Here is a 25,806-nt window from a genome sequence, read left to right as displayed (position 1 = left end):
ACCCTCAGTGGGGCCCCAGGGACTGATAAAGAAGATGGGAAGATGTAAGGGTAAGGTTTAGGGATCCTCCCCAGGTTACTAACCTCTTCTACCTGTTTTATATATTGGCTTGCATTTTTAAAAATATTCCACTACATTAAAATATGTTTGAAAAGCTCTGATCTAGCCAAATGCTCTCATCTTCATGATGCACTGAGGTCTGGGGAGATTCGGTGACTTATACCCCATCAGTCACTGAGCACTGAGCTAAACTGGTCAGTTGCCAGGCAATCACCCTGGTGGGAGTGGCACACAGTGGTAAAGAGCATGAACTTCAGGTGCACACACAATTCCAAGTCCTATGCAGACACATGCTGGGCAGTGTGTTTCTAAACCTATTGCAAGGGCAGATTAAAAGAAATAATGCACAGAAAGCACTTAACACAGCATATGTCCAACCATGTAGGCTGCCATTGGCAGCTAACTGGTATTATCATTATTTCTATATATTTCTTATCTCCCAAAATACACTGTAAGGTCTTTGAGGGTAGAGCCTGAAGTCATCTCTCTTTGTGAGACAGCTGGGTGCCTCACTCCCTCTGACCAGCACCTATCCACCTTTCAGATCTCAGCTGAAACACCCCTTCCTTGGGAAGCCATCCCAGACCATTTAGAAGGCATCAGGTCTCCTATTTTATACTCTCATAGCATCTCAAATTCTCCTTTGTAGCCTTCACCCCACTTACTGTTAAACAATTATTTATGTAATAATTTGTTTGACCCCAACCTTCTCCTACAACCCAAGCTACAACACAAGCTCTCTAGGGAGAGTTAAGCACACCAAATATTCCATGTGCTCCCTCCACATTTCCCAGCCTCCTTTGCCTTAACTAGGGCCACATGACTAATTTTGGCCCATAAGCTAAGTACAGAAGTGATAGATGTCACTTCCGGGCTAACACATAGAAAAGCTGGCACAGTAACTCTCCAGTTGTCAATTCCCCTATGCAGTGATTGGCAAGATTCCATTAGCCTGGATCCCTAAATGACTATATGGAGGACTGTCTTCCATTGATCTACAGTGGATGTGTAGCATGAAGGAGGAAAAACACCTTTGTCATTTTAAGCTCCTGGGATTTCAAAGCTAACTTGTAACAGCACAACCTTGCCTATCCTGACCAACACACCACTATATTCCCAGCATTCACACAGTGTTGGGCACACAGAAAGAGCTCCATAAATAAATATCTGTTGAATGAATGAATGAGCCTCTGAAACAATAGGTAAAAGCCAGAATACATGATATTTCCTAAGTCAGTGGAAAAGGACAGCTTTCCACCACCAAACACACACACACATGCACACTCACATGCACAAAAGATTAGACCACTAAAAATTTAAATACCAAGGTCACTGTCACCTAGAACAGAAGCTAGAAAGGCAATCTCTTTGACCTTGGAGCTGCTGGACTCTGAGTCATTGTCGTGTTGTTGCAGGTCACAAAAATATTCAGTGATGCTGAGGACGATTAGGTACTCAACAAAGTGATAAAATCCACTACAACCAGAGCCATTAGTCACAGGGCATTATTCAGAAATTGTTGCAATTTATAATATTTATGAATTGATCTGCAGGAACCCATAAACATTGCTCATCAATGTAACTAATTGACATTTATGAGCTCATTTGGTTGGCTGATACATTCAGGCTGGTGTCATCATGGTCTTGAGGAAAAAAGGAACACACCCATGCTGGGGCCTTTGGCTGGGGTGTCGGCATTCTGACCATTCTACTAGACTAGACAAGAAATCGAGTGAAAGCGGTACATTTACGAAGTGGAGGAAACACCAGTATAGAAGCGAGGAAACAGCGGGCTACCACAGAGGGCAACAGGAGCCTAATCCCATTGTTTCTCCATGAGGAGACCCTGAGGACAGGTGCAAAACACATCTTTTCCCTCCTACTCATCATTCAGGTCTCAGATGAAATAATACGCCCAAGGCAAGAGATAGCTGGGGTATTTATACATCAACTCCCAAGAGTCATTGGTTGAGGGCTGCTCTTGAAGCACAAGGTGTTAATGTTTACCCTCTGGCCTACCTCTCACAGGCAGTTTGAATCCTGGCCATTCTGGAACAGACATGGATTGTTGCAGTCAACAACTGGCTGGAGCACACTGGAAGGTTGGAGGGCTATGGGTCTCTGCTGCATCCACTTCTCTTCCTTTGATCAAAAAACAAAGAAACTCACATAAGCCCGCAGCTGTTGAGTGCCTTCGCTGTGTCAGGCCCTATGCAGGAAGTTGGGGATACAGTTGTTGTTGTTGTTGTTTGAAGATTTTATTTATTTATTTGACACAGAGAGAGAGAGAGAGAGCACAAGCAGGGGGAGCGGCAGGCAGAAGGAGAGGAAGAAGCAGGCTCCCTGCCAAGCAGGAAACCCAGACGCGGGGCTCAATCCCAGGTCCCCAGGATCATGACCTGAGCTGAAGGCAGATGCTTAATTGACTGAGCCACCCACGTGCTCCAAAGTCTCAGTTTGAAAGGCATGACCCCGTCATTGTAGACTCAGGGTCTACAATCGAGAGAAGACCTGGTCAATCTCAGTAGAGTGATGTGGTTATAACAGGGTGTTCGGTATGCAGTGGAGAGGCTTCCTGTTCTGTCTGGCTGGAAAAGCACGGTAGGAAAGTTTTCCTAAAGGTATAGAAGGCCATCTGAGTCATGAAAATGAGTCTGAGTTGGCCACCTATAGAAGGTGGTTGTGAGGAGAGTGTCCAGACAGACGGAACAGCATGGGCAAAGGTACAGAAGCATGAGGGAACATCCAGTGTTCAAGAACCTGCAAATACCTCAGAAGGGAGGAAAGGTAGGCTGTATGTTGGGAAATGATGGGAGGGGAAGCTGGAGAGGTAAAGAAATTGTGAGAGTACCCAATCTGAACAATTTGAGATTCCAATTTGCTAACTGGTATAGCAGAAAGTAGTCCCAAGTAGGGGTGACTGGAATTAGCATAAACTACCAGCATCCAAATATCTGAGGGAAGGGGAGTCTGGAAGAGCAAATATAGGACTGGAATTGGGACAGCAAGTTGGCCATGTAAACTCAGCCAGGCCCTGCCCCTCCCTGGGCCTCAGTTTCTCATATGTCATCTGCAAGGTCCTGTCTTTTCATTCATTCATTCATTCATTCATTCATTCATTCATTCTCTCATTTGACAAATATTGGTTGAGTTCCTAGTATGTGCCAGGTACGGAGGATACAGCAGTGAAAAAGTCCCACCTATCATAGAATTTACATTCTAGGGGGGGAAAAAAAGGCAAGCACAAAAGTAATACAACATCACTAATAGAAAACCCTATGAAGAAGAATATAGCAAGGTCAGGAGTGATGGACGAGCAGGCCTCTGTGAGGAAGTGATATACCTGATTAGAGACGTCAGCAAAGTAAAGGAGAGAGTCCTGGGAATACCTAGGGAGAGAACACTCCCATCTTGGTGTGTTCAAGGAACAGCAAAGAGAAGAGAGGAGTCAGAGAGGGAGGCAGGAGCCAGGTCAGGTAGGGCTCCCTAGGCCATGGTGAAAGCTTGTGAGTTTATTCTGAGCCTGGAAGACATGAGGGAGTCAGCATAGGAGTGACATGCTCTGACCTGCTATTTTAAGTGTTCATAGCAACACTAGTCACAATAACCAAAAAGAAGAAACAACTCAGACGTCCATCATCTGATGAATGGATAAACAAAATGCAGTCTCCCTATTCAGTGAAATAGGATTCAGCCATAAATGGAACAAAGCACTAACAGGTGCTCTAACACAGATGAACCTTGAACACGTGATGCTAAGGGAAAGAAGGCAGACACAAAAAGCCACACAGTGTACAATTTCATTTATAAGAAATGCCAGGGTAGGCAAATCTACAGATACAGAGAGGAGATGTGCAGCTACCAGGGCCTGGGGTGGGCATGCTGCAGGGATGAGTGGGGAGGAGCTGCTCATGGGCACAGGGTCTCTTTCCAGGGTGGCTCTAAACATTTCCGGGATCAGGAGTTGAGATGAACTTTCTCTTTAACCCTTTAAAGGGTTCTAAAACGTTGCCAGTCTGTAGGCAGAGATATTTTCCCCCTCTCGTCCACATAAAAGACACTCACCTTAACCAAGCATAAGCGAAAAGGGCAAATTTATTATAAGAATATTGGGGGGTTTCATGGAACTAAAAGAATAGGAAATAGCCAGACCAGGAAGAATTAGCGATCTAGGTGTCTTCTTTCTCTCTTTCCCTCATTCTCTCTCCTCCCGAGACAGATTGCTTTCTCTTTCTCTCTCTCTCTCTTTCTCTCTCTTCCCCTCCTCCTGAAACAGATCTCTCCCAGTCTTCTTGGGCAAAAACCAGCCATTCACCATTTTTCATACATTACAGTTTCAGGTACAAGGGACTGCCTTTCCCTCTCTATTCTCAGGCCAGACCCCCAGGGGACCATTCTAAGGGGCCCAGCGTGGGTCTGGGGTCTATGCATCTAAGGCCAAAGGCGAGGCTCATTGCAGTAACAATAGCTCTCTTGGCGCCCTTGTGATTGGAGTGTGGAATTGGGGTGGGGGTGGGCTTTACTCAGAAGAAAAGAGAAATTTTCCAGAAATCAAGATTTGTTAAATGAATGACCCTTAAGGTCCCTTTAAATTAGGGAAATCTTAATATAAAGTGTTTACGGTCGAATGGTAATCGAGTGATTTTTAACGAGGATATGTCTGGCCAGGGCTGGCACCATTCTAGAGCTGCAAGAACAGCATGGCAGCATTTCGTGCCCAGCAGGACCGGCAGAGGAACTTGGGTTGGGGACAAAGCAGACCTCTAGACCCCTCATTCCAGCCCCACACTCGGAGAACATAGTGACCCCACAGGACACCCACATGAGCCCAGAGATGACGTCCCCTTGCCAGCTCAGCTGAAATGCATTTCTCCAGATCACACAGGGATGGTCCTGGACCTCATCAACATAGCTCTCACTTGAGCCACAGATGGCAAATGGGATGCTCATCCCCGCCCCTTGCTCCCTGGCCTGGCTGCTTCCACATTCCTTGACAATAATGCTGGTTCAGAAGCTGGCACTGGAGCCAAGCCTTGCTAGGCACAGCAGGGTGGGCAAGGCAGAAGGGAAGCTGGCAAGGTGGGAAATAGGGGCTTTTTATTTTATGCTGGCCCCAGCAGTCTGGAAAGTGCTGTGAAAAGTGGGCAGCGGGACTGCAGCAGATGACGGAGCTTTATCAGGTAAGGGGGTGGAGGGTGGGGGGCATGGGAAAATTACAGCCCCACTTGCCAAGTCTCAGAGACACCTGCATCTAATTTAGCATAAGGAAGATATTATGGAAAAGGGCTGCCACCTTCCTCGGATGCAGACTCTCACTCAATCTGGTCTATTCCGGCTCCTAACCCTCTCTAGCCCCACCCCACCTGCTCTAAGCCACCATCATCTCTTGCCCAGAGAGCCACGAATGCCTCCCAAATTCTCTCTCTGCTCCTTCACCACAACAGTTCATTCTCCACCCAAGGACCACAGTCATCTAAGTTGTAGGTCTGATTAAGCCTCACTTTAGCTTAAAAGCCAACAGTGGCTCCCCAAAGGAGAGTCCAAAATCTTTCTCCATAGCTCATAAGGGGCTTCACATGCTGACCCCAAAAGCTTCAAGCATTAAAGGGGATTGGGGTGTATAGCAGATGCACTGGTTCCCTGCCAGATCCCCTCACCTTTTACCATACTGGCCCAGCTTCCAATAGAGCCAGCACCTGCTCTCATTTGCTTGACAGCTTTCTCTGGTGACTGGAATCCACTTTTGCTCATACACATGGCAGGACGGAAGTGCCAGGGAATTAATGCCCCCCAACCCCCACTGAGAGCAGCCCTCCAACAATGACTAATGGAAAGTGGTGTATAAATACCCCAGCTCCATCATCCATTGGGTGGGACAACTGAGATGCATGTTTGACACTGGCCCCCACAGTTCCCCACCTGCCCATAGTAGTAACTTTGTTTGATTTTGCATCCTTTCCCAGTTCCTTCCTTTCCCCGTCTCACCTCCCCATTCAGAATCACCCCCCAGATAAAGTTCTTATATTCAAATCTTTATCTCTGGGTCTTCTTTGGGGAGATCACTGAAAAAACAATTGTTTTCCATAAGCAGGTTTTCCAACTATGTACTTATTTGCACATATTAGTAATGAATGTGCCCTATTCTCTGCAGCCTCAGGACCTTTGCACAAGCTGTTCCCTCTGCTTGGCATACTCTCCCCTTGCCCCACCCCACCCCTATAGCATCTTCTATCTCCTGGGTAGATCTTTAGCTCTATCTTCAGCGTAGATCTACATTCTTGGGTAGAACTTCTTTGACCCCAGCCCCCCCACACACACACACGAGTTTTCATTCCCCTGGAATTTATTCTCCCTGCACACTATTTCTTTTTCATTTCACTCATCTCACCTATAATTATTTGTTCAAAGCTTGTATTCCCTGCTGATATGTAAGCCCTATGAGAACAGGAACTGTATCTGTGGGATCATTTCTGGTGCCCAGATTAGAACAGGAAATAGACGCTCAAAGTGGAGTCAAATAAATAGTGTTTGACTTCAAAAAATTAGAAAGAGAAGGGGTAAAACTCACACAGAAAGGGAAGTGTCAACACATGCAAATTGGATAATCACAGCCACCATGGCTCAGCACATACAATGGGGCAGACACTTGCCAGTGGTTTCACAAACATCACCTTAATTCGCCCTCATAGGCAGATACTGATAAATCCCTATTTGACAAAGGGAGAAACCAAGTCAAAGAGAGGCTAAGTAACTTGCTAGAGGGTACACAGGTAACAAGGGGCAGAGCTGGGATTTGAACCCAGAGAGTCTGGCTATCAGAGTGCACATATTTAACCACTAAGCTCTTTTGCCTCTTACCATATGGAGAGAGATGCCAATTATTAAGCACTCCACAGCACCTGTATACAGAGCTTCTCCCCACCTCGGAAGGCGTGACGTGAAGAAAGAAACAGCATCACTGGCCTGATGGCATTCATTCACCAGACCAGATATTATGAAGTACCTACTACGTGTCAGGTACAAGGACAGAGTGGTAAACAAGATAGACACCACCCCTGCGTTCCCTATAGTACAGTAGGAAGGGCAGGTACTGCTTGAAAAAACACACAGATAGGTCTGTCATTACCAGCTGTAAATACTGTAGAGACAAAGAGGACGAGAAGCACCCAACTTAAACAGGTCAGAGACAACTTTTAAATGAAGACCTGAAAAATGAGAAAAATTGAGCCACCGCAAGGGGGTGGTTCGAGAGCATTTTCCACCAGACCATGGGAAATGTTGGCTGTTATTCTAGGTGCAGTGGGAAGTCACTGGAGGGTTTCAAGGAGCTGGAGATGTGCTCTGATTTACATTTTCAAACCTCCCCTCCAGCTGTTGTGGGGAGAGTGGGTGGCGGGAAGACAGAAGCCGAGACCAGCAGGGAAGCCGCTGCCAGGGTTTAGACAAGAGATCACGGTGGCTCCAGCAGGGCTGGGAGCAAGGGAGATGGAGAAACAGGACTCGTTCAGGATACGTTTGGGGGAAAACCAACAGCAGAACTTAGCAATGGGCTGAGTGTAAAGGCTGAAGGAGGTGGAAGGATCCGAGCTGGCTTTCAGGAGCAGGTGATGAAATGTAGCAAACGTGGCCAGAGCCTGGCAGCTTTTACAGTTTTATCCAGATAGTTTGTCCTCAAGTCGACATCTTTACCACTCTTTCCCCCCTTCACCCTAACAATCACATTCCATAATAAGCCCTTGGGGCATTTTAGGAAATCTAAAAGAAGCAAGCTTTCAAATAATAAAAGTAAAAACCAAAGCTGGCAATTTTTGCACACTCCTTATGGACCAGGCATATACTTTACGTAATTCTCTCAAATACCATGATGAAAGGCCTATCATTATCACCATTTTAGTGATGGAGCATAGAGAGGTTAACTAATTTTCCCAAGGCTTACACAGCAAATCAATGGCAGAGGAGGGTTCAAACTCAGGACTGGCAGATTATAAAGCCAACTCCCATCCCTTTGCTTCCCATTTAGAGGACCAGCTGGTGGTATTTTCTCCTTCTTGTGGGCCCTGAGGACCCTGGGACTGCCAATAGTTGTCTGTGAGGCCTGGGAAGATGCCTAGAGGTGCCCCTGCCAGCTGGCCCTGAGACCACTGCCTACAGCCATGTCTTCACCAATATCCCACAAACACCCCACTTCTGTACATCCCATTAATCTCAGCCCAGACTCAGGAAACCTCAACCGCAATCGAATGATAGATACCACCAAACAGAAAGGGAGAAGAATGTAGGCCTGAAGTATCCACTGATCACACCCCTGTTCTGTTCAAGCAGCTCTCCACTGATCTCCTGCCTCATTAAACTCTTCCACGAACATTATCTCATTCAGTGGATGGGTACATACGACTCTACCCATTCCCACAGATGAGTAAACTGAGGCTCAGCAAAGTGAAATGACCTGCAAGCTCAGAGCCAAATTCTGAAGCCAGGGCCTCTCAGCCTAAGTCCAGTAGCCTTTTCAACATCACTCAATAGCTTGCCGTGAAAACCTTCTTAGAAGTCTTCTTTTTACGTATGTCGTTCTACGTGCATTTTTACCACCTCACTAGCAGCCAAGAATTGGAGGGGAAGGCTGGGAGGGGGTTGGGGTGAGAAGACAAGGGAGACTTGAAAGCAATTAGAGCATGATCCCAAGAAGAACTGTGATTTGAATTGAGAGAAATTGGTTTCCTGTTATCTTCGTAGCCACTGTGTTTGCAATTCGGGACCTGACGCCCATGTATCAGGCCAAACACTGCCACTGTTTTCTGATCAAATCTCCTTTGCAGAAGATACCGCTAAAAAATTCTCTATAACCTATCAGGCAGCCTAAGCTCCTCTAAAAGACCCACAGTGCTGAACAAGTTCACAGAGAACTCCCACCACGGTACAGCCAGAAAGAAGCCACATTTGCAGGGGGCCGGGTATTAAGACAATGCTCCAAGGCCTGTGTGGAGCCAAAAGGAAACACAGCGATACTAAGTTGACGCTAATCACAGCCCCTGCCGTCCTGTGGACTGCATGACTGATATCCAGCCATCACACACAAACACAGGGATACTAGGTTAACATATTGAAATCTTTCTGTGCACATTGGCAAATTACCTCCTTGAATATGCCTGACAAACTCCATCTAAAACAATAAGGAAATGTGTCATCTCATCCATCAGGAAGTCCATATGTAAGGAGGGTTTCAGGTCTGGTTGATTCAGCTGCTCAAAGAGGTCTTAAATTCTTGTCCCTAAGCTCTGCCATCCACAGGGCAGATTCCATGCAGAGTCTGATGCCTGCCGTGGTTATAAGACAGTTGTGGGTAGCACTTGGTGCTGATGCTTTCTTGTGTAAGTCTCATGGGAGCGACACAGAACCTCTCCAAACTGTGGACTATAAGCCCTTTACCATTAGTCCACTTGGACTAGCTCAAGTTCATATGACTACCCCAAACCAATAACAGTCACCAGGGAAATGCCCCAGGGACATTTGGCAATGCTCCAAAACATTTTTTAGCTGTCACACTGGGGGTGAGAGGCTACTGGTGTCTAGTGGGTAGAAGCTAGGAGTGCTGCTAAACACACTATAATGCACAAAACAGTCCCTGACAACAAAGAATTACCTGGTCCAAAATGTCGATAGCGCTGAGACTGAGAAATCCTGCCCTAGAGTAACCTGGATCAGGGCTGGCAAACTACAACCTGCAAGCCACAGTTTGGCTCACTGACTGATTTTATAAATAAAGTTTTATTGGAACACAGCCATACTCATTCATTTACATATTGTCTATGGTTGGTTTTACACTACAACAGACAGTTGTCACACAACTAGCTGTGACAGAGCCCATATTCAACCCCCGTCACCACCAAAAGCTTAAAGTGTTTACTCTTTGGCCTTTTTCTGGAAAAGTTTGCTGATCCCTGATCTAGGTCTACTCTTAAAGCTGTCAATGGAAGACTATATAAACAAAATTAGGGTCCTGTTAAGGAGAAAAATGTATATTGGGAAGTAATAAACAGTAACCACTACCAAGATAAGTCTATTTTTAGAGGTCACACACCATAGGGCATAGCTCTCAGCTGGGGCTTTCCCAACAAAAATTTATTTCCATATAAAAGATTTATATTAAAAACTATTAAAAACTAGGAACTTAGGTCTTACACAATTGTTAAGTTGGTGAGAGGTGGTAAAACATCCAATCCCCACCACCACCTCCACCACCAAAAAAAAAAAAAAAAAAAAAAAAAATCAAGATTTTCCTTCATTCAATTCCTACCACAAGCAGATATGATCATCAGGGATTGGTGGGGTCTGAGCCCACAACGCCTGAGTCAGGCCTGGTGTGGGCTCTATGGCAGGCCAAAGCCACGCTGAAATCAAGAGAGAGGAAAATGCAGGAGGGGAAATTACTGAGTTAAACAGACTGCAGTACTCCTAGGAGAGGAAATTACTCAGCAGAAAGAATCATGGAAAAGATGAGAGAACCATCTCTAGCAAAACGGCGGCCTGACAACAATCCTGCCCCCTAATGCCCTGGGGTTCTATGAGATTTCACAAAGTCTGTCCAATAAGTCCTTTTCCCTCAACAAATCTAATTGGGTTTCCGATCCTTGGAACCAAAGGATTCCTGAGAAAGACGAGGCCCCTTGAGTCACTGCACACTGTTTCCAGGACCCACCCCTCATTGCCTCAGGGACAGGGTATATATTTGCCCTTGAGTTGACTGGCTCCTCCTACCTCCTTCCATCCCAGTCACCCAGGGATTCCTGACCTGCTTGGCAGGCAATTGGGCAGACCCAGAGGGCTGACAGAACATTCAGGACTTAAAAACTAAGAAACCCAGAAGGGAAAATGGCACCTGACTTTTCATAGTTATTTTAAAAGTTTCTTTTAATAGCAACTATAAATGGTTACTAGACTTGTCAAATATAAGTCAATATCAACTCCTACAAAAGACTAAGAAGGGAAAAAACTTTCTTAAGTGGAAAAAAATTCATGGCCATGTCTTTCCCACATGAGATAATAATGTTGCTTTGATCTTCTGCTCACTCAGCCTGGTCTTCATCTGAAGCCCACCACTAAACACCCTGTTCCTATTACTTTCCCATTTGCTATTTTAATCGAATGAGAACCGTCATATCATGCCCAATATTCATTCCCCATCTGCTGCTTCTCCAGTTTTTTCTGGAAGTGCCTGGGGCAACACTCCCCTCTGGAACAGAATGTACTCTCTAACTTCCTCTGGAATAGATTCTCTTTCCTGAAGCCAGACCATTCACCTCCTGGATGCAAATCTGTCCTGGAGGTGTCCCTCTGGGGGCCACCATCTGGGTTTCTGGGCCAGCCTGATGGGGTGGAGAGTGGTGGTGCGAACTTTTTGCCTCTGCGGTTTCCAATCCACCCTCCCGAGGCTGAGGCATGGGAAAAGAGTACCCCCCATCTGAACCACAATCAAGGCAAAAAATGAATCAAATGATGATTCTGAGTTAAACAAACTGCAAGTAAGATCACAGTGAAGCCAAACATTTCATCAAGAACATATTCAGCACACATGTCCTGACTGTAGACTGTACGGAGATTACGAAAGTACAGTCTGTATGCTCAAAGCAACCAGTCTTGAACAACACTGTCCAGTGTAATTGGAGCAGAAGCCACTCTTGCAATTTGGAAGTTTCTTTCTTTTTTTTTTTTTTAAAGATTTTATTTATTTATTTGACAGAGAGCCAGCGAGAGAGGGAACACAAGCAGGGGGAGTGGGAGAGGAAGAAGCAGGCTCATAGCAGAGGAGCCCGATGTGGGGCTCAATCCCACAACGCCGGGATCACGCCCTGAGCCGAAGGCAGACGCTTAACCGCTGTGCCACCCAGGCGCCCTGCAATTTGGAAGTTTCTAATAGCCACATTAGAGTAAGTACAAAGAAACAAGTACTACCAGGCACTTCACATACAGTATTTTCTAACTTAATCCTCAAAACGAGCATATGAACCAAGAACTTTTATCTCCTCATTTTATAGATGGTAACACTGAGGACCACAGAGTAGTTAAAACTGTGCTCAGGGTCTCACACCGGTAAGCAGCATAAAGGGAATTTAAACTAGACAATTAAGTTACAAAAGCTATGCTCTGGGCATACTTGATTGTTGTAGGGAAGTTGTTATTTAAAAAGGTCAAGAAGCCCTTTTTCTTTCATCCTCTAATCTATTTCTGGCTTCCAGATTCAGATTCTGAAAAATCTGGGGTTTTTTTCCTGTGGCAAACATGTCAAGCCAGGACATTAAATTCAGACCTAAATAAATATGCTTTTATCAACGCTACAAACCAGCTCTGTTTGGCCCTTGTTTGCAAAACATTTTCCTACCAGCCTTGTATCTTGTTTGTACCATCCAGCGGGGGCAAAGGGAAGTGAGTAACTAGCTGAGTCACACTTTCCTGGGGTTTCTAGCCCACACTGGGTCCCAAGGCAACTCCTCTCTGAGCTACACAACCTCTCAGAGAAGGAGCCTTTCCCCCAGAGAGAAACGATTAAAACAGGGATTCGTATATTGAGCACTTACTATGTGCCCACCACTGGACTGGATGCTGGGGTTAAAGAGAAAAGCCAAGACCTCCTCTTCCCCTCGTAGAACTCGCATTCTCTCAGAGGCAGCAGACACAAAGTGGACAGCTGCAGTCCCGGATGATGAGAACCATGATGGAAAACGGTGGGGACACCGGGGCAAAGCTCATAACCCTGCCTGGTGGGGGGGGGAGGCGCCAGGGAATGGGGAGGATTGCGGTCAAGGAAAACTTCCCAGTGGAGGTGAGCGTGGACTGAGCTTTGAGGAATGAAGGCAAAAAGGCAGGAGACAACAAAGTCAGCAAGACATAAGACTGGAAAGGACTTGAGTACCCAAATGAGGAGTTTGGACATTTCCTTGAAAACAATGAGGGATTGTGCCTCAGTGTCCACATCTAAAATAAGGAAATTAATCATATCCACTTCATATTCACCATTAAAGGGCTCAGCATAATAGTTGACTTCATATTAAATGCTCAATAAATGCTCGATGATCATAATTAGTCTCGAAAGGCTTTAGAGAGACTGATAATATTAATAACTGTTAATGACAACTACCATTAATTTAACATCTATGTATGCTAGACATGGTGCTAAGCCCTTTATGTACATCACTGTTTTTCTTCTAAACACGTCGCTATCTGAAATTGCACCGTGCGTTGTGTGGTTACCACCTGTCTCGCCAGTAAAACAAAAGCTCCCTGAGGGCAAGACCTGTTTGTCTTGTTTGCTGCTGTCTCCCCAGTGCCTATAATGGAGACTGACCCCTGAAGTAGGAGCTCAATACATTGCTGTTGGATGAATAAATGATGATCTCATGTACAATAACCCATGTACAATAATTACAAATGAGGAAATGGAAGTGTAGAGAAATCATTCAAGCTGTACAATGTGGACAAAAGATGCAAGATGGGACAGGCTGGAGGAAAGGAGACCAGGGAGGGGGCTACTGTAGACATGCAGGGAAGAAAAATGGGATGGAGAAAAGTTACTAGATCAGAGAAATATTAGGAAGGTGGGTGATTAGGTGGGTGGGTGTATGGGTGATGGATGGATGGATGGGCATGTGGATGGACAGGCGAGTGGACAGATAGGTGGATGGGTAGATGAGTAGGTATATGGGTGAATGGGCATGTGGGTGAATTGATGCATGGGTGGGTGGGTACCTGGATGGGTTGGTTATGAATGGTTCCTAATATACTTGCGTGAAGCATTTTACACATAGAATAAACATTTTTACTAACAGTTACCAGAATGAATATTAAAATATTGTCCAGGTAGGGGCACCTGGGTGGCTCAGTCAGTTAAGTGTCAGACTCTTGATTTCGGCTCAGGTCATGATCTCAGGGTTGTGAGATCGAGCCCTGTGTCTGGCTCTGTGCTGGGCATGAGGATGCTCGCTCGTGCTCCCTTTCTCTCTCTCTCTCTCTCTCTCTCTCTCTCTCTCTCTCTTCTCTCCCCCTCTGCCCTTCCCCTGCCCTCTCTCCCTCTCTAAAAAAAATAAAAATTAAAAGTAAGTAAGTAAATAAAAAATAAACTACTGTCCAGGTAATGAAGGCAGAGCCTGTAACCTCCTGAGATTCAGGAAATATAACAATCCTTTCCAATATGCTTTTATACCAATTTTGTCCAAGACTCATGTGCTCAATTATTCTTTCCTTTACCGCTTCAAGACAAATAAGGCATAAATCAGCCCTTAACCTGTCATTCCTTCAGCTGATTTCCAAATCCAGAGTGCTGAGGCTTTAAATTATTCTGTACCTAACTTGGTTAGCAGTACCTGGGTCTACATAGGATGATCTTATTGTCAAGGAAACAGAGTTGGTCTGACCTGCAAAAGCTCCTGCTGATGCGGTTGCTATTCCAGAGAGAGAGTTAAAGTCAACTCAGAATGGCTTTGAAAGATGATTCCTGTCCAGTTGAGTTCAAACAGACATTCAGTCATAAAAAATCCCAGTTTGGTCACTCTTCCTTATTAAAGGCAACCATGGACAGAAGAGTCTGGTCTGTTCTTTCTTCTTCTTCAGCCCCTCCTTTCCCTGTGTCTTGAAATATACACACAGACTCACACACATGACCATGTTCATGGCCAGGGTAGGTGAAAAATAGTAATACAATTTAAAAGAAAGCCTCACCCAAATCTGTACCTTCCCAATCTTTCCTTGAAATTATCCCAGGAGCAACATATTCTTTTGTGATAAATATTACCCACTTGAGACCTGATGACCTCTTTTTAAATAATATTCAAGAATTCCAGAGAAACTTCCTTTAGGCTGTAAATTATTTAAGTTACCCAGAATACTAGTCTGTTAGGGTTACCATCACAAAGTACCACAGACTGGGTGGCTTAAACAAGGGAAATTTATTTTTTCACAATTCTGGAGGCTAAAAGTCCAAAATCAGGGTCTTCTCTTTATACCTGTCTGTGTCCTAATCTCTTTTTATAAATAAACACACCAGTCACATCGGATTAAGGCCCACCCCGATGACCTCACTTAACCTCAATTACCTCCTGAAAGACCCTATTTCCAAACATAGTCACATTCTGAGGTACTGGGAGTTACAACTTTAACCTATGAATTTGGGGAGATGGGGGGTACACAGTTCAGCCCATAACACCTGGAGACATCAAGCTGTCCAGGGAAGCATCTTGTCTGACATTCACATCTCAATGCAGGATGGTGGTAGAAGAGGCTGTTCTTCAATGGGATGGGTGTCGGTTGACCCTGTTGCTTGACATCCCAATGAGAAAATGGAAAGTCATGCTATGACTGGCAATACTGGGTCACTCTGCAATGGTCTCTTGTTGGGCCAGATCCTAGACATGGCTATTCTCCCTCCTATATGGAAGACAGCATCACTCCATCATGCCAATCTGGCTGATCATGCCACCTTGGATTTCCTCTTGAATTACTCACCTCATCTCAGACCAGTGCTTTCCAGGGGTGGTAAGGTACGTAGGTCAAGAGGAAAATTTTTTTTATCATGGTAAAATATATATAACATAAAATTTACCATTTTAATCATATTCAGGTGTACAGTTAGGTGGCATTAAGTGCACTCACAATGTTGTGTAACCAACTGCACTGTCTTAACTCATTGAGGCTGCTGCTGTAACAAGCTATTATAGATAAGGTGGCTTATAAACAACATACATTTATTTCTCACAGTTCTAAGGCTGGGGAGTCCAAGATCAAGGCACCAGCATAATTATGTTCTGGTAAGAGAACTTCTTCCAGGTTTCAGCCTCACTATGGTATCGTCACATGGTGGGAAGGGGCTAGCAAGCTCTCTGGGACCTCTCTTCTAAGGACAGTAATGCCATTCATGAGGGCTCAACCCTCATGACCTACTTACCACCCAAAGGCCCCACTTCCTCATACCATCACATTGGGCATTAGGACTTCAACATATGGATTTGGGGGAATGGGTGGACACAAGCATACCACGCATTTCTAAAACTAGTAATTTATTAGCCCAAACAGAAACTCTGTACTTATTAAGAATTAACTCCCCATGCCCCCTCCTCCCAGGCCCTGGTAACCTCTATTCTACTCTCTATATGAATTTGCCTCTTCTAGGTACCTCACGTAAGTGGAACATAAAATATACGCCCTTTTGTGTCTGGCTTATTTCACTTACCATGTTTGCAAGGTTCATCCATGTTGTACCATGTACCAAAATTTCATTCCTTTTCATGATCAGAAAATATTCCATTATATGGAAGTACCACATTTGTTTATCCATTCATCTGTTGATGGACACTTGGGTCCTTTCTACCTTTGGGCTGTTGGGAATTAGGCTGCTATGAACGTCGGTATACAAGTATCCGTGTGAGTCCTTGCTTTCAATACCAGAATAAATTTCAAGAGTTCCATGTTGAGTCTGGGTCATCAGCCTCTACTCTCCTTTTCTTCAGCTTGATTTTATTTCATGATTCCCATAGTTCTTCTCTGTGCCACTGAATTTTGGTCAAGATCCCCACAAGTCCCTCCCACCAGGTCTCCCTAACTATTAATTTGGGAGATTAGAGATTGGTGTATTGACTCTGTCCTCCCAGGAGCCCCAGAAGACTAATGCAATTGATCCATCTCTTCCCTTCTAGTGGGCTTTTGCATACCAGGCAACTGGGGAGGCAACCTGGACTGAGTCACAAGAGTTTTTCTAATTCCAGGAAAATGGCCAGTTAGCACTCTACATTTGCCCAGCACAGAATAAAGAAGATTAGCTTCTCTCAGGTAAAAACAAAACCATTATCCTGCACAAGTAAGCCACCAAACAAATATTTATTGAACAGCTATAGAACACGATATTAAAATAATTTCCTCTCTTGAAGTTGGACCAACACCCTGATATCCTAAATTAAGGTACCATCCTACCTGTATAGGACATGCCAAGGGACTATTAAACTGGACTGGCAGGCATTCACCCATCCCACATCCCCGGGCTACAAGTATGAGGTTGGGGTTTGAAGGAGTTGGAGTGGAGATTTGGCGATGGGTATTTGTTGGAGGGCTGTGCTTCTCCCCTGCACCTCACCACTTCACAACAGGGACTGAGGAGTATGTCCTCTCATCTCAAGCCAAACACTGGAGGCCTCAGAGAGCTCGATATGTGTCTCCTGAAGTCTGGTGAACTCAGGGCATGGTGTTGGGTTCTCAACAAAAGTCCAACAGGACAAGAGGCTGTGTTTGGAGTTTTCCATATTGGGGAACGGAATAAAGCTTCCCCTCCACTGGCAGGGGGAGTCAAAGGAATGAACTTCCGGGACATTAACATGGTTCCCACAGAAGGAAGCTGGTTGGCATCACCCTAAAGTGTAGAGATATGCACAGACCAATGCACAGCTAGAGGGTTAGAAGCAGAGTCTGTAGTCAGAGATCCAAGGGGTGGGCTCTCCTGGGAACCCACAAAAGCACCTCATGGGAGAGTAAGCTTTGACTTCCACTCTGCCCAGAGGATAGGAATCTCAAAATGCAACGGCATCAGCTACATGACAGCTTCTTCACTACTGTCCCATCCCCTACCCCAATCTCTCCTTCTACCCACTCTCCTCCAACCTCGGGGTGGGGGGAGCAGAAACCACAGACTGCCACAAAGAAAACAGACTGTAGAACTAGTGAAGTCAGCCCATGCGCCCTTCCCCAGCTCTGCTCCTTCAAAGGGAGAAGGAGGAGATTTAAGTTAGAAAAGAGACAAGGCTTTGGAGTTACTACAAGGAGCCTGTCCCTGTAACTGAATGGTTCCCCAAAGCCATGGGGCCTGCCAGCGATTTCCTCCAAGGTCAGGAAAGAACAAGTCCACAGGCAGTGTATTCCTCTGTGTACACCCTACCATGTCAAACTCATCCAAGGAACTCATAATACCCACCATATGCACTTTTCAAGGCACTAGGGATTCAGAACTAAAAAGACATAAAGTCTTGCCTCAGAGAAATCTTTATATAATCCTTAATTTATTATTGTAGGATTGTTTCTTTCAGACAGGGGCTCTGTGTAAAGAAGGGATCAGGTGCTTGCTGGAAGAAGAAAGACTACATATATAAAGGATAACTCGGATTCTAGGAAGGTGACAAAGACAGTGACATGGTTTTAGAACTGCCCCAAGTTTCCCTATAAAAACAGAGAGAGTAGCTGGGAGAGGTAGGGGATGCTAATGGTGCCCCCCAGAATCCCTTTATTGGGCTGAGGTACCCACCCCCCATACTAACAGCTCACAGCTGCCCCCTTCTCTGGATCCAATGGGAGCCCTTTGTCCAGGAAGTCGCACCTCTCAGAGGCTACCCACAGCCAATAACTGGCTGACAAGAGGGGTAGAAAGGTGATCCCACTTACTTAAGGTAGCACAACCTCTGTTGTGTGAGTCATACCCCAGAATATCCCATGGGATCAGGCTGATGCTCTTCTTCAGCTGAGATCCCATCTTTGCTTACTCCTTTCTATGCTGTCTCCTGCTTCTCTCCTTCCTTTTCTTCTGAGAGCACTTCCCCCAGTTTATCAATCAATGTACCAGAGTCCCTATCTCAGGCTCTGCCTCTAGGCATGATCCAAAACACAGAGCAAAACCAGACAAGATCTGCAACAAAACTAGGTGACAGAGATCCCCACAAATCCCAAATTAGGAGTGGGTGGGGACAAACCATCAGCAGCTATTGGACCCACATGATGTCAGCATCTTTGCAAGATGAAACAGAGGGAAGGAAAAGGGGTCCTTCTGAGACCCCCAAACCAACCGACATTCACAGGGAAGCAAGGCAGGCTGACCTGAGAACAGCAGCTGGAACTAGGAAGGAGTCTGCAGGTTCTAACTCAAGTGAGTGCAGGAGACCAACATGAGATGAAGAAGGCTTAAATACTGGTCTCAAATCAAACAAACACTCTCTACCAGGGCAAAGCCTGAATTGAGGAGAAACTGCCAAAAGTAGAATCCAAACAGGGGAGGGACACAGGGGCAAAGGAAAGAGAATGCCCACATGTAAGCAGAAATGGAGGGTAGAGAAAGCACATTTCAAAGCATGGGGCCATATTTTTATCACATAATGAGAACAACTAAAGATGGGAGCTGTAGAAACAGGAAGCTGGAAAAGCTATCCTAGCTGATTTTTCTGAAAGGAAATATAGGAAAACTCATTTCACCTAAAAAGTAAGTAAAAAAAAGTATCACTGTCAAATACCAGTCAAAATTATAAGAAAACAGAGAATTTACAGACAAGGAAAACATGCCAGAAATACATGCCCACCAAAAACAGAAGGAAAAAAAAATACTGTAACCCGATATGGCAAAATGGGCTAAAAGAAATTAAGAAAGTAATAGCTACAGAATATTCATACAAGTCTCTTAGAAAGAAATCCAAAGCAACGGAAGAGAAAAAAACAGAATCATAATTCAAGAAAATCAACTTAAAATGCCCAACACTGAAACAGATACAGGAAAATTACTTAAAAGGGAAAGGGAAAAAAAAAAAAGATTGTATTCTGGGCACCAAACCAAAAAGATCAAGTCACTTATAGGATAAATAAAATCAGATTGTCATTAGGCTTTTTAACAGCAGCACTTTATGCTAGAAGAAACAAAAAATCACATTTAAGATCTTCAAGGAAAGAAAATGTGGGCCAAAGAATTTCTCTCCTAAACTGACCTTCAAACAAAATTAAATTTAAAAGCAATTCCTAAAAATTCAAAGTAAAATAAAATAAATGAAACTAAATATGTATTCACTTAGTATTAAACCACACAGAGAAGAATTTTTTTCAAGTAACTTTAAAATATAAAATCTGACTAGATGCCCCTCATGGAGTATACCCCAAGGATAGGAAAAAAAAAAAAAAAAGAAATGTAAAAAAAAAAAAACACAAAACCCCCCAACATACCCACAAGAATTGAAGACAAAATGTTCAAACAAAATGTGTACAATAATGTTCATAGCAGCATTATTCATAATAGTCAACTATGGAATCAACCCAAGTGTCCATCAATGGATGAGCAGATAAGCAAATACGGTCTATCCATGCAATGGAATATTATTCAGCCATAAAATGAGTCCAGTACTGATACATGCCACAACATAAATGAGCTTGAAAATATGCTAAGGGAAAGAAGCTAGGCACAAAAGGCCACATAATGCATGATTCTTTTTACAGGAAATGTCCAGAACAGGCAACTCCATAGAGACAGGAAGTAGATTAATGATTGCCATGGCGGGGGAGAGGGGTGCATGCAGAGATGGGCAGGAGAGAGAATAAGAAGTCACTGCTGGGGCGCTTGGGTGGCACAGCCGTTAAGCGTCTGCCTTCGGCTCAGGACGTGATCCCGGCATTATGGGATCGAGCCCCACATCAGGCTCCTCTGCTCTGAGCCTGCTTCTTCCTCTCCCACTCCCCCTGCTTGTGTTCCCTCTCTCGCTGGCTGTCTCTATCTCTGTCAATAAATAAATAAAATCTTTAAAAAAAAATAAAGAAGTCACTGCTGAATGGGTATAGGATTTCTTATTGGGATGATGAAAGTGCTTTGCATTTAAATAGTGGTGATAGTTGCACAACATTGTGAACATACTTAAATCCACTGAATCACACATTTTAAAGTGGGTAAAAAAGAAATGCAAAAAAATAAAATGAAATGGCTAAAAAGGTGATTTTTATGTTATGTGTTTCACCTCAATTAAAAAAAATCCTAAACTATTTGTATTAATCAAATTGATGGTGTAAATGATGATATTATTATTTCCAGACCGGTGTGTGTGTATTGAAGGATTTTGAGGCAAAAAAATAATTATGGTGGTATCTTTGGGAACCGAGATTCTCAGCATTGGGGGAAGGAAATAGAGTTAAGAGTGTTGAGGTTAAATAAAAACCCTATTTCTTACAAAACTAAATATGCTCTTACCATACGATCCAGCAATCATAGTCCTTGGTATTTACCCACAGGAGCTGAAAACTTATGTTCACACAAAAACTGTACGTGGCTGTTTACAGAAGCTTTCCTTGTAATTGCCAAAACCTGGACACAACCAAGATGACCTTCAGTAGGTCAATGGTCCATCCACACAAAGGAATACTATTAAGCACTAAAGAGAAATTAGCTATCAAGCCATGAAAAGACATGGAGAACTTTAAATGCATATTGCTAAGTAAAAGAAGCCAATCTGAAAAGGCTACACACTGTGTAATTCCAACCATATGACACTCCAGAAAAGGCAAAACTAAGCAAGAAGAGGCAATAAAAAATGGTGGCAGCCAGAGGTCTGGGGGGGCACGTGGGGAGAAATGAATATAAGTGGAGCACAGAGGATTCTTTAAGGCAGAGAAAATACTCTATATATTACAATGACAGATATATGTCCTTATATACGTATCAAAGCCCATAGAATGTACAACATCAAAAATGTACCCTAAGGTGAAGTATTGACTTTGGGTTATTATGATATGTCAATGTAAATTCATCTTTGGTTAAAAAAAAATTCTACCACTCTGGTAAGTGATGTTGATAATGGGAGCTGAGGGGGGTGCTGGCTATGCATGTATGGAAGCACTTATGAGAAATCTCTATATGTCTCTCTCAATTTTGTTGTAAACCTAAAACTACTAAAATAAAGTCTTAAAAATAAACCCTATAGGGGCGTCTGGGTGGCTCAGTTGGATAAGTGTCTAACTTTGTTCGGCTCAGGTCATGATCTCGGGGTCCTGGGATTGAGCCCCATAGCATCGGGCTACCCGCTCAGCAGGGAGTCTGCTTGTCCCTCTGCCCCTCTCCCTGCTCGTGTTCTCTCTTTCTCTCTCCCTCACAAATAAAGAAAATCTTTAAAAAAAAAACACACAACCCTATAGCCATGATTTGAATAGGAAGCATCAATATGAATTTATCATGTGTTTTCTGTTTTTTAAGTATATACTTAATAACTCTGTCTACTGGAAATTCCTAGAAACAATCACTTAATGTCCTGGTACCACGTATGGCCAAGACTGGCACTCAGGAAATATTTGTGGAAGGGAGAGAGGGAGGGAAGAAAACGAAATGAACAAACCTGGGTGTATGCTTGATGTGGGTGCACATGGAAAAAGGTCTGTAAGAATATGTTAACAGACACATGAAAAAATGTTCAAAATCATTAGCCATCAGGGAAATTCAAATCAAAACCACACTGAGATACCACCTTACGCCAGTTAGAATGGCAAAAACTGACAAGGCAAGAAACAACAATTGCTGGAGAGGATGTGGAGAGAGGGGATCCCTCCTACATTGTTGGTGGGAATGCAAGTTGGTACAGCCACTCTGGAAAACGGTGTGGAGGTCCCTTAAAAAGTTAAAAATTGAGCTACCCTATGACCAGCCATTGCACTACTGGGTATTTACCCCAAAGATACAGACGTAGTGAAGAGAAGGGCCATATGCACCCCAATGTTCATAGCAGCATTGTCCACAATAGCCAAATCGTGGAAAGAACCAAGATGCCCTTCAACAGATGAATGGATTAAGAAGTTGTGGTCCATATATACAATGGAATATTACTCAGCTATCAGAAAGAACAAGTTCTCAACATTTGCTGCAACATGGACGGCACTGGAGGAGATAATGCTAAGTGAAATAAGTCAAGCAGAGAAAGACAATTATCATATGATTTCTCTCATCTATGGAACATAAGAACTAGGCAGATTGGTAGGGGAGGAAGGGGATAAAGAAAGGGGGGGTGATCAGAAGGGGGAATGAAGCATGAGAGACTATGGCCTCTGAGAAACAAACTGAGGGCTTCAGAGGGGAGGGGGGTGGGGGAATGGGATGGACTGGCTATGGGTAGTGAGGAGGGCACGTATTGCATGGTGCACTGGGTGTTATACGCAACTAATGAAGCATCCAACTTTACATCGGAAACCAGGGATGTACTGTATGGTGACTAACATAATATAATAAAAAAACATTAAAAAAAAAAGAATATGTTAAGATCACTAACAACAATTATCTTTAGGGAATGGAAGGGGAGTGGCTAGTATATTTCACTATTGATTTGAATACCCCTTTTTAACTATAGACTGTTTTAAAGAATACATAAGAACTTTAAAATAAAATGGAAAAAAAATTAAATGGAAAAAAATTCTAAAGAGTACTTCATATAAGATCCAAATTTTTGTTTAAAATATTTGTGTTGAGGGGGCACCTGGCTGGCTCAGTCGGTTAAGCCTCCAACTCTTGGTTTCCACTCAGGTCATGATCTCAGGGTTGTGAGATCTAGCCTGGCATTGGGCTTCCTGCTCAGCAGGAAGTCCGCCTGAGGATTTTCTCTCCCTTCCCCTCTCCTCCCTACCCTTGCATGCATGCTCTCTCTCTCTCTGTCTGTCTCAAATAAAGTCTTTAAATAAAAAATAAAAATAAAAAATATTTGTGTGTATGCATGTGCCCTACATGCAACCAATATATTCACATGCATGGAAAAAGGTCAGAAAAAATGCTAAAGAGGTTACCTCTGAGTTACAAGATTATGGATATTTATTTTTATTCCTTTAGTTACCTCATAATTGTTGTGTACCTACCAAATATTTTCTTTATTTCCCTTTTTATGAACATGTTTTATTTTTGTAATTAGGAAAGAGCAATAAACGTTCATTTTAAAGAAGTAAAATAGGATCTCTAGAAATGAAATGGAATACCAGCCTGCTCCCACTCCTCTAAATCTGGACTGTTGTTTGCACTTACCCTGAGCCCGTGCACACAGGATCTGACCACTACAGGGGCCTTAAAAGAAACAGTGGCTGAGTGGGGAGCTAAGGTATGCTTCTGCCCAGGACCAGAACTACCATTACCCCATGGGCCACTCATCATCCCATGTGCCCACCCTCCAAATGTACAAACGTACAAAACCCACTCACTTCTCCCCTTTCCTAAACAAGTCTTTGAATTTTACACACTAATGCTCAAGGTCATATGTCTAGGTAGGACCAAAGTGTCAGACCTCTGTAGATTTTGCCAACTTGCATCCATTCACTCTTCTCCTGATGAAGTATCCTGAGTTATCTCTGGCGAACACCACCTTTCCAGGCTCATTCAGTGTGCTACAGGTGGGGCTCTATCCCCAGCCCACGGTCAGAACATAGGACCCAGGTCCAATTGAATCAGCACATTAAACATTAAATCCTGGGGCATCTGGGTGGCTCAGTCAGTTAAGCATCCGACTTCTGCTCAGGTCATGATATCAGGGTCCTGGGATCAAGCCCTGTGTCCAGCTCCATGCTCAGCAGAGAGTCTGCTTGTTCCTCTTCCTCTCCCTCTGCCCCTCCCCTAGCTCATGCTCTCTCCCTCTCAAATAAATAAAATCTTAAAATATAATAAAATAAATAAAAAATAAACATTAAATCCTCTGGTTAAAACGATTGGTTCAGGGATAATCGTGTGAGCCAATGAGAGCCTCTGAGATGTAATGAGACTTTTGCTGGAAAGATGGCACAAAGACTGTCTACTTCCCCCCTTGAGTGTAGATAGGGAGGGATGTATTCCTGGGAACTTCCAACAGTCACTGGAAGACCATAAAGGGAAAACTTGCTTGTGAATGGGATCAACTCAAAGAAAACAGAACACAAAGATGGAGAAAAAGAAGAGATGCCCCCTGATGATATCATTTAGGCTCCTGAATCCAGACTTGCCCTGACCTACCTCTGGACTTTTCAGTTACTTGAGGCAATAAAATCCCTTCTTTGCTTAAGCCAGTCTGAGTTGTGTTTCTTCTCTGACTTCCAATCAGACACTACTAATCTATATACCTGCCTTCTTCTAACTGGCTGAGCAAAGGACATCTTATCATCACCTGCATCAAGAGAGGACTTAAACAGAAACCTAGAATCAGAAGACCTGGATTTGGGTCCTTCCTCCCCCACTTCCTAGCTATGTGACCTTGACCCAGTCATTTACTCTTTCTGAACTCCAGTTCTCTCACCTGTGAAAGAAGGATATTAACACCTATCTTAGCCTTGTTGTGAGAATCAAATGTTAAAAAATTTTGACTTTTAAGAACAATGGGAAGCCCGCAACAAGCATTAATAAGAAGAGTAACTTGTTTTGAGAAGAAATCACTTTGGCTGTTGTATGGAGAATGGGTCAGAAGAGGACAAGAGTGAAAGCAGAGAGATCTGTTAGGAGGGCTTTAGAAGTCCAGGAAGATGATGATGGCTTGAACTGGGAAAACGTTTACCCAATGTCAAGTACCAGACACTAGTGGCAACATGACAATCACCAAAGTGGTCAAAGTCCCCATATACCATCTCTGACTTTTTGCCATGTTATTTTCACATAAATGAATTTTGTCCATAAATAAATTCTGCCTGACCCTTAAGCAGTAATATTCATGAAATCACAAGGTTGATTCGCAAGATACATACATATACAATACATATCATATATTGATATACTACATATCATGTGATATATATGTCTAAGCCACATTAAAACAAGTACATAGCCATTAATTTTTTAAATGTTTGTATACAAGTCCCTAAGGCTCAACCTGAATACTACCAGGAGGAGACAATAAACCATCCAAAAGATTGTGGGAGGTACAGGGGACAGAAAGAAGGATTTCTTTTTGTTATGCAGAGAAAAAGTGCTCCTTGGCACCAAGTAAGGTAGTTTCAGAAGGTTAGTGGGGAAATTCTTACCTGTAGATGGACCTTACTCTAAGCGAGAACACAATT

This window comes from Ailuropoda melanoleuca, chromosome 12, assembly GCF_002007445.2.
Source record: "Ailuropoda melanoleuca isolate Jingjing chromosome 12, ASM200744v2, whole genome shotgun sequence".
Classification (NCBI taxonomy): domain Eukaryota; kingdom Metazoa; phylum Chordata; class Mammalia; order Carnivora; family Ursidae; genus Ailuropoda; species Ailuropoda melanoleuca.
This window is presented reverse-complemented; position numbering follows the sequence as displayed.